Below are 13,920 nucleotides of genomic sequence, written 5' to 3'. Positions count from 1 at the left end.
AGGTTTTCCCTTCCCATTGGTGTCTTTGTCTTCTAAGACTGCCTCTGCATGAACCTCCTGGTGGCTCTGCTCCTTGGCTACCAGCCACATTTTTGATGGTATGAATATGTGGATGGGCTGGGGCAGGGGGATGTACCTTTGGAGCACTCTTCTAGAAAAGCGAAGAGGAAGATGCCAGGGTATCTCTGAGTTTAGGAAGTATGAATTGTTAGAGTACCACCTCCCCTGGCTCCTCCCTTTTCCTCAAACATTTACTGTGGGCCAGGCCCTGGGCTAAGTATGTCACATATATTACTTCATCCAATCCAACCTTGCAAGGCAAGTTTAACAGTCCTCATTTTACAGTTGAGAAATCAGGGGCTGAGGGAAGTTTATTCCCTTGCCGAACATCATTCAGTTTGTAAAATGGTGGGGCAGGTATTTAAGCCCAGTCTCTCTGACTCCCAACCCCACTCTTAACCAGCTTTCTATACTGCTCTTTTTTCAGAGTTCCCCCTGGCACCTACTAGGAGCTCAATAAATACGCCCTGGATGAATGCACGATTGAATGTACAAATGAATGTGTCATTCTAAGGTCTACATTTATTTCTGTAGACTCACCTGTCAATGATAATCAGGAGAATGATTTGTTCTGACATGTTTATATATTTTTGATTTTGAAAAATTCATCAAATTATAATTTGTGATCAAATAGTTCATGGATGCTAATTTCATTACAACATTGTGTGTATTTGTCCTTTTTTTTTTTTTTTTTTTTTTTTTTGAGACGGAGTTTCACTCTTGTTGCCCAGGCTGGAGTGCAATGGCGCAATCTCAGCTCACTGTAACCTCCACATCCTGGGTTCAAGCAATTCTCCTGCCTCAGCCTCCCGAGTAGTGGGGATTACAGGCATGCACCACCAAGCCCCGCTAATTTTGTATTTTTAGTAGAGATGGGGTTTCTCCATGTTGGTCAGGCTGGTCTTGAACTCCCAACCTCAGGTGATCCGCCCACCTCAGTCTCCCCAAGCGCTGGGATTACAGGCATGAGCCACTGTGCCCGGCCTGTATTTGTCTTTAAATGAAAATGTTTTGGTTCTAGGCCCTGAGTTCCATAGGCCTTGAGGCTCTTACTTATTTTTTTGGCATTTATTACAGTTTTTGGTGGTACATATTCCCTGTGTAATTCAGGATCCAGCCAGTTTTGGGGGCAGTCATCCTTGTGGGATTCTCAAATCACAGCCTCTGGTTGGTCCCAGCCTTTTTAAGAACCTTACTGAAACATGCTCTGACTTTCAATTATATGTGAAGCAGCAGTAACCAATGGTCTCTGCATAGCCCTGAGTATTCCATTGAGAAATTTATTTTTTCTTTTGATCTTGATGGACATTTCGTATTAATTTTTTTCTTGGTGTATTTCCATTTACACATGAATGACCTCAGTCTGTTTTTAGCAAAGCATTGCTAGAACTGGATGAGGATGCAGGGCTCATTAACAAAAAATCATTGGGGGGCCTAGGTTATAACTGCTCTTTCAAAGCTCACACAACCATAACACACATTCTGTTACACAAACACACACAGAGAGTCACAGGGCAGCAGGTTGTGAAACAGAGAGGGACTCTATTTTGAGGAATGTGGCCATGAATATGAACAAGTAAAACAACCATGATCTTAATAAAAAAGTGGTGGGGACCAGGTTAGGTACAAGCTGTGACCTGTGGTCTGCTATGATTTTGATCAACATCTTAGGAGTGCCCAGAACTTCTAAGTCTCATGTCAGAAAGTGAGAGGCATGCTCACTTGGGCAGTGCATATACTAAAATTGGAACCATACAGAGAAGATTAGCATGGCTCCTGCACAAGGATGACATGAAATTTCACGAAGTGTTCCATATTAAAAAAAAAAAAAGTGAGAGGATGTCTGGGAGACCCCTGAGAGGTAGCAGGAATGTCTTACACACAGATTTTTGGTTGTTACATAGTATCAGTGATGCATTTTTTACTGCGAGTTACTACGACCATTCTAAGTGTGCAACAACAGTATATATAGTAGCCCTGTGAAGTCCAACTACTCATGTTTATAGATACATATTTAAGAAGATAGGAGTCATACTATTATCAGAGCAGATGGAACTCCCTTGGCTTCCCTAGAACCATATTGCAAGGGTTCATAATGCTAATTTTAGGAAGATTTTCTTCTTACAAGCTATGTGACCTTGAGCAAATTTCTTAACCTCTTGGTGCCTTAGCTTCCCCATCTGTTAAATTAGGAGAATAATAGTAACTCCCTCACAGAGTTGCTGAGCAGATTAAATGAGTTAACCCGTGGAAAGCACTTAGAACAGTGCCTGACATAAAAAGTGTTACCTACTAGTTTGCTATTATTATTATCATCAGCAACAGCAACGCCAGCTTAAGACAACCATGAATGTCATGTCCTCACTGAAGCTTTTCCAGGCTTCCTCAGTTGGATGCACCCTCTCCTCCCCACCCCTTTATGACCATCTGTCTAACTCTACTTAGACTAAACTATGTGCCCTACCTCCCTGACTATCTGCTGTCCTTGACTCCAAATATCTTCCTGGCTAAGAGAATATATGGGGACTCCTGACTCCCAACTCCTCTATAGCATCAAGACTCATTCATTTTTCTCATTCAGCAAATATTTATGGGTACCTTCTCTGTACAGGCTCCGCTGGGTGAGAAAAAAAATTCCCATGATGTTTCCCATGCTAATGCACACACTGAAGGAAAGCTCATGCAGGCATTTGCTCAGCTCCTCTGGCCAGCTGAATGACCACGGGAAGAAGTCGGGTATAGTAAAGTGATCTTGTGTTTTGAAAAAAACAAGATATGTGTTCGGACAAACATTAGCATACTTAAGAGAATAGCAACGCAGAATAATAGATTTGGGATTTTTTTCAGATATTCTCAGCCACATGGTCAACAAAATTAAATCACTCCGGAAAGAGACTCACTTAAATCTTTCCTGAAGACCACAGCCTTGGCTTGTGTATGGAAACAGCACCCACAGCCACACTGCGCATTAGGCTGGGTACCTCATATCCATGGTGTTTGATCTAATTCTTACAAGACCTTGTAAGGGAAGAACTGTCATTCTCCTTTTAAGAGGAGGAAACTGAATCTCAAAGAAATACGTGTCTTGTCACATCACACAGTTGGCAAGTGGCCTAGGCTCTGCCCCACATAAGGTCAAAGGGTGCTAATTTTCAAAGACACTTGAGCTACTCCTATATCTAATTGGTCACTAAATCCTGCTAGACTTAGATGTGGCATTTGGGAGAGCTACCTCTGGAGACCTTTGTGGATGTTCAAATTTAGGAATACCATCAGAACACTTGATGACAAAACGAGAAGGGAACAAGCCACTTTAAGAGACAGCCATTGGCATCAGCTAAGCTCTTTTACTGGATAAATTATTAACTTCTAGACACTAGACCCTTCGTGTGTGCCACAAATCTGTGGCCCAGCCAAATTAGAAATGACCAAATGACATGTGTCTCATTGTGGTTTTAATTTGCATTTCCCTAGTGACTGATGATGATGAACATCTTTTTGTGTGCTTACCATTTGTCTATCTTCTTTGATAAAATGTCTGCTTATATCTTTTGCACATTTTCTAATTAGAGTGTTTGTTTTTTACTGCTGAGGTTTGAAAGTTTTTTAATATATTCCATATACTAGTCCTTTGTTGGATGTGCAGTTTGCAACTATTTTCTTCCTCTCGCTATCTGATTGTTTCACTTCTTAACAAGGTCTTTTGCAGAGTGCATTTTTCACATTGATGAGGTCCAATTGATCAATTTTCCCTTTGTGGGTCATGCTTTTGGTGTCAAGTCTAAGAACCCTTTGCTTGGGCCCAGATTCCAAGGATTTTCCTTAATTTTTTTTCCTAACAGTTTTATAGTTTTGCATTTTATATTTCAGACGGTGATCTCTTTTGAGCTAACTTTTATATAAGGTATAAAGTATACATTAAGGTTCATTTTTTTTGGCCTAGGAATGTCTAGTTGTTCCAGCACTATTTTTTGGAAATGCTCTTTTTCGTTCATTGCATTGCTTCTGCAACTCTGTCAAAAGTTGGTTGGTTGTACTTGTGTGGGGTCAGAGTTGTGGGGGGTAGGGGGGAGTTAATGGATTCTCTATTCTGTTACATTGATCTATGTGTTCTTCTGCTAATAGGACACCACCTTCATACTGTAGCTATATACTAGGCCTTAATACAGGGTAGAGTGATTCTTCCCACTTTATCTTTCTTTTTCAAGACTGTTCTAGCTATTTTAGGGCCTTTTTAGAATAAGCTTTTAGAATAAGCTTATCTATATCCACAAAAAAAATCTTGCTGGGATTTTGATAAGAATTGCATTAAACTTATAGTCAGCTTAGGGAAAAATAGACATCTTTACTGTGTTGTTTATAAGATCTCTTTGATTCGTTCCTTCTCCATAACTGCTACCCTCAAAGAGAATGACATTAGCTAATGCCTGAAATTATTGACCAACTTTATAATTCGCCTTTCATTGTGGTCTTCTGTTGTTCCCACTCAGGCTGTGTGTTGCTGCCAAAATGATGAAACTCTAGCTCTCCCCCACCAAAGTTGCTGTCTTGTTTGAGAATCTCAAATTGCTTCCTACTCCAGACCTAGGCCAGGTTTACCCTCTTATTCAAACTCCCCAAATTTCCACTTCTCATTCAATCTTGATATACCCAAGTAATTCATGACTCTGAACTGCTACCTAAACATATAACTTAGCCAGGAATTCCTTCCACTCTGCCAATCTGTTTCCATTTTCTTCTGTCAATTTAAGCTTACTCAATGCAAGAAATATTTCCTAAATAACTTGGTCATTTTGTACAAGTTCATACACAGTGGCAGGCCTAGCATATCTGACATCTGGAACATGTGATTTTTAATGCTACTGTCCTCTACAGAATGGATTTATGTTCAGTAGTAAGTGTATAATGCAATAACAGCAATCATTGGTATTTTCTGATTTTGCTTTTTAGTTTTAAAATAAAACTAAAACTCTTTCCAAGCTTAACTTGAATAAAATTCTATTTTTTAGCTTTGAATTCTGAGCTTCAATGAAAAAAAAAGAATTCTACTTTAAAGATATTAAAGTTCAGTAAAATATGTCACGTATGAACTAAAATTTGTACTTATGAAACAAAAATATTATACCTTCAAGTCTGCATCCTATGTCACTGTTTTAAGTTTAAAATACAAATAAAAACCTCAAGTGGTCATATAATGACAAGTTCTGATTCTTTCTGTATTTACTGTGCTATTTTTGTTTATTTCACATCTACTGATTAAATGCAGGAATATGTAGTACCACAGGAGCTAGAAACACACACTGCACCTGAAACAAGGTCAAACTACTTAAATGAGTATGAGCTAATTGTTAAATGAACACTTAGTTGAGTCCATGTGTTACGTGGACATGGCTTGGGGCTCAACTAGGAGTAACATCCATGTAACACCCTTGTGTTACCTGGTCATGGATGTCACTATGAGTAGGAGTTCTCCAAGTAACATCCATGTTGATACAATATTTATTAAAGGACAAGGAATGAAAATGTACTAATCCATGTTTATTAAAGGATAAATAATAAAAGTGTACTAATATACTAAATATATTCACATATATATTATTAAAACTCACAGTCCCTCAAAATGTCAATACAGTGTCACAGTGTTACCCTATGATCCTGCAATTCCAGCCCTAGGCATATATAGACCTTAAATGAATAAAAACATATATCTGCATACAAACTTGTACCCAAATGTTCATAGCACTGAGAGGTGAAGCCGGCTGGGCTTCTGGGTTGGGATGGGACTTGGAGAAATTTTCTGTCTGCCTAAAGGATTGTAAATGCACCAATCAGCACTCTGTGTCTAGCTAAAGGTTTGTAAATGCACCAATCAGTGCTCTGTGTCTAGCTAATCAGGTAGGGAACTTGGAGAACTTTTCTGTCTAGCTAAAGGTTTGTAAATGCACCAATCAGCACTCGGTAAAAACGGACCAATCAGCACTCTGTAAAACAGACCAATCTGCACTCTGTAAAATGGACCAATCAGCTCTCTGTAAAATGGACCAATCAGCAGGATGTGGGTGGGGCGAAATAAGGGAATAAAAGCAGGCCACTGGCACCAGCAGTGGCAACCCACTTGGGTCCCCTTCAACATTGTGGAAGCTCTGTTCTTTGGTTCTTTGCAATAGTTGTGCTGCTCGTTACTCTTTGGGTCTGTGCCACCTTTATGAGCTGTAACACTCACCGCAAAGGTCTACAGCTTTACTCCTGAAGTCAGCGAGAGCACAAACCCACCGGGAGGAATGAACAACTTGGACGCGCCGACTTTATGAACTGTAACACTCAACGCAAAGGTCTGCAGCTTCACTCCTGAAGTCCGTGAGACCACGAACTCACCAGAAGGAAGAAACTCTGCACATGTCCAAACATCAGAAGGAACAAACTCCAGATACACCATCTTTAAGACCTGTAACACTCACTGTGAGGGTCTGCGGCTTCATTCTTGAAGTCAGCGAGACCAAGAACTCACCAATTCTGGACACAGCACCATTATTCACAACAGCCAAAAAGTGGAAACAACTCAAATGTCCATCAACTGATGAATGGATAAACTGTGGTATATCCATAGAATAAAATATTATTAGGTAATAAAAAGGACTTAAGTACCAACACAAGCTTTAATGTGGATATCCCTTGAAAACACTGTAAATGTTAAGAAGCCAGAAACAAAAAGCCAGATGATTCCATTCATATGAAGTGTCCAGCATAGATAAATCTATAAAGATAGAAACTAGATTCCGGGTTTCTTAGGGCTGGGGGAGTAGGTGGGAAGGTGGGGGAATGGGAAATGGCTATTAATGGGTATGGGGTTTCTTTTGAGGGTGATGCAAATGTTCTAAGATTGATTGTGGTCATTGTTGTATAGCTCTGTGGTTATACTAAAACTATTGACTTGTATACTTTAAATAGGTGGCTGTGTGGTATGTTAATCATATCTCAATAAAATTAAAAATAAAACCAGCGTAAATGCAGCAATTGTTTAGAACTTTGACTGACAAAAGATTTTGCGGGGAGGAATATTTTATCACTGTCAATATTAGAATTACCAGTGCTTAGTGATTAAAACCCACTCTTGGGTTTATTGTCATTTTTAACTTTTCTGCTGACGACACATCCCCTTATTTTGGGTATGCAAGGTGTCCCTCTCCCTCTGCTGCATGATGGTACATCCCAGCTGACATGGTCAGTGTAGATCTACACTATGGCCCATCTAGTGACTGGCTGATGTAAATTGCTAATGTGTAGAGAAAAGTCTAATTTGGGACTTATAAGAAATTTTAAGAATTTGAAAAATAAGGTGATACCCATTTTAGGAAGTCAAGAGCCACTTCAAATGAAATAAAACCTTTTATATAGTTAAATGAATCTTCTGTAGACTTCTTACTCAGAACCAGTATTTTTGTTTTGTTTTGTTTTTTTTGAGACCAAGTTTCACTCTTGTTGCCCAGGCTGGAGTGCAATGGTGTGAACTTGGCTCAGTGCTACCTCTGCCTTCCAGGTTCAAGCGATTCTCCTGCCTCATCCTCCAGAGTAGCTGGGATTATAGGCACCTGCCACCACGCCTGGCTAATTTTTCTGTATTTTTAGTAGAGAGGGTATTTCATCATGTTGTCTAGGCTGGTCTCGATCTCCTGACCTCAAGTGATCCACCCACCTTGGCCTCCCAAAGTGCTGGGATTACAGGTGTGAGCTACCGCTCCTGGCCAGAACCAGTTTTTAAACTCAACCCAGGATCTAGATTTCCTGTGCTCTCGGGCAGCTGTTGATGCCCATTTGCAGAGTGGCTGTATTCATGAACCATGAACAATCCCTAGGTAGAAATGTCTGTTGCTCTTCCAACCCCAAAACCAGAACAGCTTCTGACAGCTGTGGAGACCCTGCCCCCGAGGCTATCTTACCTTGCAGCCACAGACCAATGCCCCTGCTCCTCAGAGTGCAGACCCCCACTGCTGTGTGGCTGCCACATACTCCTCTTCGCCTAACTGGGCCCCAAATCCCTGTGGAAGCCTGTGTTCTCCTCCCGGATACCATTCTCTTCCTATGTTTCTCACAGCGCCACTGGCTTCACCAAGGAGAACGCATTTCCACAGACGTCCCCTGGCCTGCCCTGGCCTGGTCATCCATCCTCCTGCTACCCCATCCATCCCATAGGAGTTTATGTCTCCACTTTGAGGACCGGGGTTAGGATTCTCCAAAACTTGGCTTGCGTTCTGGCAATGTCATAAATGGTGGTCAGTTCCTACAGTGTGATAAGTGCTATTTTTAAAAAGACTTTATGTACATTATCTCCTGTGATTCTTGTACTTTTTAGAAGCTAGACATTATCTCAATTTTGATGATAAGACTGAGGCTCAGACAGATTAAATAATTTGTCTCAAGTCACATAGCCAGTAGTGAAAGAACTATGATAGAAATCTATGGCTTCTGCTTCCCATGCCAGTTCAGTATTACATAGAGGAGTAGGCCACAGTGAAATTACAGTCTGCATAGACTTTTGTTGGCTGGGCTTGGAGCCTAACCACCATTTTAGATCTTTTTTTTTTCCCATGGGAAAATGAATTTCAAATTCTGAGCAATCAACATACAAGTGTTCTTCTACAGCATAACTCATTTTTAATTTGCAGACTATCTCCATTGTCTCCCTACTGAAGGGTTTCATTTCTATTGATTCCTTTATCTTACTGGTCAGGACCCAAAAGGAGGATTGAAAAGTAAAGGCTTTAGAGTCAGACTAGGGCCTACCACTTAATTGATGTGACCTCAAGCAAATTACTTAACTTCTCTGGGCTTCAGTTTCTTCCTTTGTAAAATAAGGGCAACATTACACATATAGGATTATTGTAAGAATTAAATGAATAATGCATGCTTGTAAAGTGCTTAGTGCAGTGCTTGGTGCAGAGTCAGCCTCCAATAAACATGGACCTTTGTTGTTCAATGGGAGAGTCAGGCTGACTACAACCTGGAATATATCCCCGCTGGCCAGGGATGGTCCTTGTTTATTCCTATCGTGCAGATGAAATTATTAACAGCACTCCCTTCTACTCTTAAGGTGCCCCAACTTGGATGATAAATTATATGGGTCACCCTACCTGAAGATGGGCCCAGAAGGCATGACTTCGAGGGGACCACAAAGCCCCAAGACTGAAGCTCCCTAATCGCAATTTGGCCTTTGTCAAGAGCATCTCACCAGGGAGCTGAGAGCTACTGTTTGGATGTTTCCAGAAGCAGCATCTGTGTTCCCAGTGAGGGTCTGAAGCCAGGAAGAGAGCCTTCAGGGATAAGGGAGCCCAGCCAAAGGCACCAGCAGTCACGCAAGTGTCTGGTCCGACAGGAGCCCTGCCAAGGAGCCAAGGAGCCAGGCCAAAGGACAGGGTGGGGGCTGGAGTGGGGGCCAAGACGGCAAGCCAAACAGGAGATGGGGGGGGAGCCGGGAGATGAAGTATCAGGGACACCACTAAGGGAGGTCAGCAAGGTGCCGGAAGGGCAAGAGGTCTCACTGTGCCTGGGGGAAGGGGGTCTGGGCATCAGTCCCCCTCCAGGAGCCTATATTCCACTCTTCTTTGTCTTTAAAGGAGTTGAGGCACTGTCTAGGGCACATCTGGGTCATATCCTTCTCCATGATGCTGTGCACATGTGCCAGGGTTGATCAGTGACTCTGAGACTGTTGGTGATAACAAAGACCAAATATAAAGCAGGTAGTGTCATTTAAACCTCCCACCACATTTAATGAGCAGGATTGGCAGCTTATTTCAATTTTACTTCAGTACTTAACTTCTCACAAAGTAGCAGTCATAAAACACTTCTCATAATGAGGTGTAATAACTGAAAGCCCGAAGAACCAAGAGGCAGCATGGTGAAAAGAAAGGAATAAAATGGTGAGAGTCAGAACTAGGTTCTATCCTGCTTCTGTTCTGCCTCTTCCTGACTCCTAATTTTTAGGTAAGTCACTTCACCTCCCTGAGCTCACCTGTCAATGGAGGTAATAACTGTTGGGAAGGAAAAGTGTGGGGAGGCATGGATTACAAAGGCTGCAGAGTGCTACACAAATCTAAGCTAGACATCTCTCTAATGTGATAATAAAGTAGGACTTTCTAAAATAAACATGTATCACATGTATTAAGAAAAAAGCTCAGAAAAGATGAAATACTTTTAAAAAGAATATAGCTGGAGTAAACGTAATGAACAAATTCTAGTACTACAGCAAAATCGGAACTACTTCAGATACTAAAGAAATGCTCCTTTACATATTGGGTAATATGCTAGTGGGAGCTGCTAACCTTGGCTCCTTCCAGAAATGTACAACAGTTAGAAAACATAAATATCTTCTCAAAAAGTTAGAATACATACAAGGATAATAGGTTCATAGTGGAAAATTAATATTAATGAAAATTCAGAGTCCCTTTTTGAAGAAGAAAGAGCAACATTTCTTTCTGACAAACATGGCTGGTTCAAACCAGAATGCTGGGTTGGGCTGTTTGGGTCCAGTATTTCCAACATATGGAACAAACAGCACCTTTGATGAGGGCAGCAATATGCGATAGATGACGCATGGGCTCTGGAATCTGATGAGCCTGGGCTCTTATCCAAGTTGGCCCTTAGTCTTCTATATGACTTTAGGCAAGTTATTTAGCCTCACTGAGCCTTGGTGCTCTCAATTGGAAAATGAAGATAGCAGTATTTACCTAATAGGTTGAATTAAATAACATCTGCTATACTTCAATTAGAGTGCTTGGCACAGAGGAGGGACTAGTAAATGGAAGTTCTCATTATCACTGTGAAAGTACCTTGACCTCTGCTTAGCACTGTCAGGAAGTCAGGGACAAAGACCATGACAATTGCCTGCTATTTGTCAACATGAGTGAGCAGTGGGGCAAAGCTGCCAAAAAAAGGCTCACTCAGCCAGGCTGCATGAGTAGTGAGTACCAATACAGGTCTGGAAGTCATGCGTGCATGCCTGTGTGTCTGTGTGTGTGTGTGAGAGAGAGAGAGAGAGAGAAAGAGAGAGAGAAAGAGATCCCTGTGCACTCTGCTCCAGAGAGACTACATCTGGAGGACTGGCTACAGCTTGTAGAAGCACATCTTAAAATACAGGGAATTGGGCCGGTGGGGTGGCTCTTGCCTATGTAATTCCAGCATTTTGGGAGACCGAGGTGGGTGGATCACCTGAGGTCAGGAGTTCAAGACCAGCCTGGCCAACATGATGAAACCCCATCTCTACTAAAAATACAAAAATTAGCCGGGCATGGTGTCGGGCGCCTGTAATCCCAGCCACTTGGGAGGCTGAGAGAGGAGAATACTTTGAACCTGGGAGACAGAGGTTGCAGTGAGCTGAGACCATGCCATTGTACTCCAGCCTGAGTGACAAGAGCAAAACTCTGTCTCAAAAAAACCAAAAAACAAGGAATCCAGAGGAAGATGAAGAGAATCCAGAGGACCTAAACACTAGCTCATTTGGAGAATGGTTGAAGGAGCTGGCGGATTTAACCTGGTAAAGAGAAATCTAAAGGAGAAGTAATAACTTTTAAAATAATTAAAGGGCTTCAAGCAGAAGTAGGTGGAAACATATTCTTTCTGACTTAGAAAGCAAAACAGGACCCAAAGACAGAAATGACAGAGGTGCTATTCAGCTCAGTAGTAGAAAGGACTCTCAGTCCTGTGGAGCTCTTCACCTAAGGGAATGGGCTGTGTAGTGAGGCAGTGCAGGCAGCCAGGCACTGCAGAAGCTGAGCAGAAGCTGAATGACTCCTGGGTCCAGGATTCCTGTACTGGGTTGGGCTGGGATTAGCTGCCCTGTGAGGTTTCTTCTGAGTCAAACTTTAATAGAGCCTTGGTTTTCATAATCCTGCTAAAATTGTTTTGTCCTTATTAAATCATATTTTATCAATCTCAAGTCCCTCAAAATGGCTGAAGAGGTGATTATGCCTGAATACATTAAAAGCCAGAGGAAATAGTGAATTTAGGGCTCTTGGAGCTGTTTTCTTTTTGTCATTAGATTCAGACTGTTTTTGATGATTTTCATTCTAGTCGAGGACTCATGAATATTTATGAGCGTTTGCAGGTACTATATACACACCTTCTTCCCTCACTCCTTTTCAAAATCCAACATGGAGTCAGAGTTTTATTTTTTCCTGTTTTGTCTAAAATTTAAAGTATTTTTAAATTTAAAGTCTAAAAGTAATTAATACGGCTTCACTTAACCTATTCCATTTTTATTCTTTTCTCTCAAATTGTTCAGAACATATACTCTACATACACACAGAAGAAAAGTAATTAAAGGGTCTATTTTGATCGCCTTTTTTTCCCCAAATACAACCATGTAAAAACTACATTAGTTATCTCATCTCAATCATGGAGTGCTACAGAAATGTGACTCAGGGCTGAAACAATGTTTTATTATTTAGCATGGGGACCCTGGGGTGGATTTGTGGACCTTATGGTCTTAGCCAAGCACCCCTGGAACTCATTTGACCAAGGGCAGGCCATCAGAAGTGGACATTTGAACCATGTCAGCAGTTTCAGAGAAGCACCCAATGACATTTTAATCTGAAAGATTATAAACAACCTCACTCCCACCACTAGCCATGCCACCTCCTGAAGAATGTGCAGCGTGGTGGATCTGAAGGAGCCATTGATAAGGAGGAAACCAGCTTGAAAGCACCCTGGTGAAGCAAGAGTTTGACAGCCGAGATTATTTTTAATGCTTTCAAAGGCACACACTTTATAAATATATCGAACGTATACAAAACAGGTCTGTTCCTATGCATAATATGTGTATGTAACAGTCTATTTAAAAGCATTTCAAAGCCCATTTAGTTATAGTTTGTCCAAAGTGGTGTGGGTAAATGATAAAGAGATAAAGAAGGACAAGGGTCCTCCCCACAGAACCACAGAAGGCTCTAGCTGACAGTCACTTGGAGACAATCTCCATTTTCTTCACTGTTTAGATGAGAAAGCAGGGATTCCAAGGGGAGGTGACTTGCTTAAGGCTCACCAGAAAATTAGCTCTAACATAATAATAAATCCAGGTTTATGGTTCCAAAACTAGAGTTTACTAATTGATGGTGGAAAGAAACCATCCACACTGTAAACAACCACAAAACAACCCTAAAAACAAACAAAGCCACTGAGAGCCAGGAGTCATGGTTCTTATCCCAGCAAAGGAATGCACACCCTGCCTGATTTCCTGGCCACTGCAACACAGACCATTGGGTCATGGGATAATCATGCCATTGGTATGGAATACAAGATGGCTGGTTTCTCCTATGATGCCCGCACGCTGAGCCGACGGCATCACCCTCCTTTGTAATGGTAGATCTAGCCATGCCATCCTCTGCAGCTTGGGCAGCTCTGGGTTCTCTAGGATAGCTGAATAGATCCACTAAAGATATGAAGAGGCACATGGGAAAATACATAAATCCCACCCTCTACATTCTGCAGCTCCTGCCTTTGAGCCTCATTTGCTGTTTTCCTGAAGGCTCTCTCCACAACACTAATTGGGGTGATTAGATCAGTTCAAACAATCAGACGATTGAATGGAAACATCTACCACACTAGTTGGTTTTATGAAGCAACTGGCTAATGGAGTCACTGATGATAGTGGAAACTCACTCCGCATAGACACAGACTCATTCTCTTCTCCACTTTGACTTCTTCAGCGTCTTTGTTTGTTTACCCAGACACGGTCTTCATTTACCAGGTTTCTCAGCACCAATGAGGACTCACACAATAAGGCTTGGATAACACTTTGGTGGGGACACTGCAGACAGACTCCTCTCAATACGCTCATGGTTCAATCACAGAACAGTCTGTCCTTTCACTGGG

At 41.6% G+C, this 13,920-nt stretch overlaps 1 protein-coding gene and 1 non-coding gene across 3 annotated transcripts in view; one reads left to right on the top strand and one right to left on the bottom strand.

Moving 5' to 3' along the window:
- The window catches only part of ARHGAP31 (Rho GTPase activating protein 31), a 125,422-nt gene that overhangs the window by 74,699 nt on the left and 36,803 nt on the right, over nucleotides 1-13,920 (bottom strand). The window lies entirely within an intron of this gene.
- LOC129034303 (U6 spliceosomal RNA) lies at nucleotides 1,777-1,881 on the top strand. The gene has a single exon (XR_008501808.1). It is a non-coding gene; the product is annotated as a U6 spliceosomal RNA (small nuclear RNA).

The sequence above is a fragment of the Pongo pygmaeus genome, chromosome 2 (assembly GCF_028885625.2).
Source record: "Pongo pygmaeus isolate AG05252 chromosome 2, NHGRI_mPonPyg2-v2.0_pri, whole genome shotgun sequence".
Lineage (NCBI taxonomy): Eukaryota > Metazoa > Chordata > Mammalia > Primates > Hominidae > Pongo > Pongo pygmaeus.
Note: the sequence above shows the minus strand (reverse complement) of the source record. Positions and strands in the feature narration are given on the sequence as shown.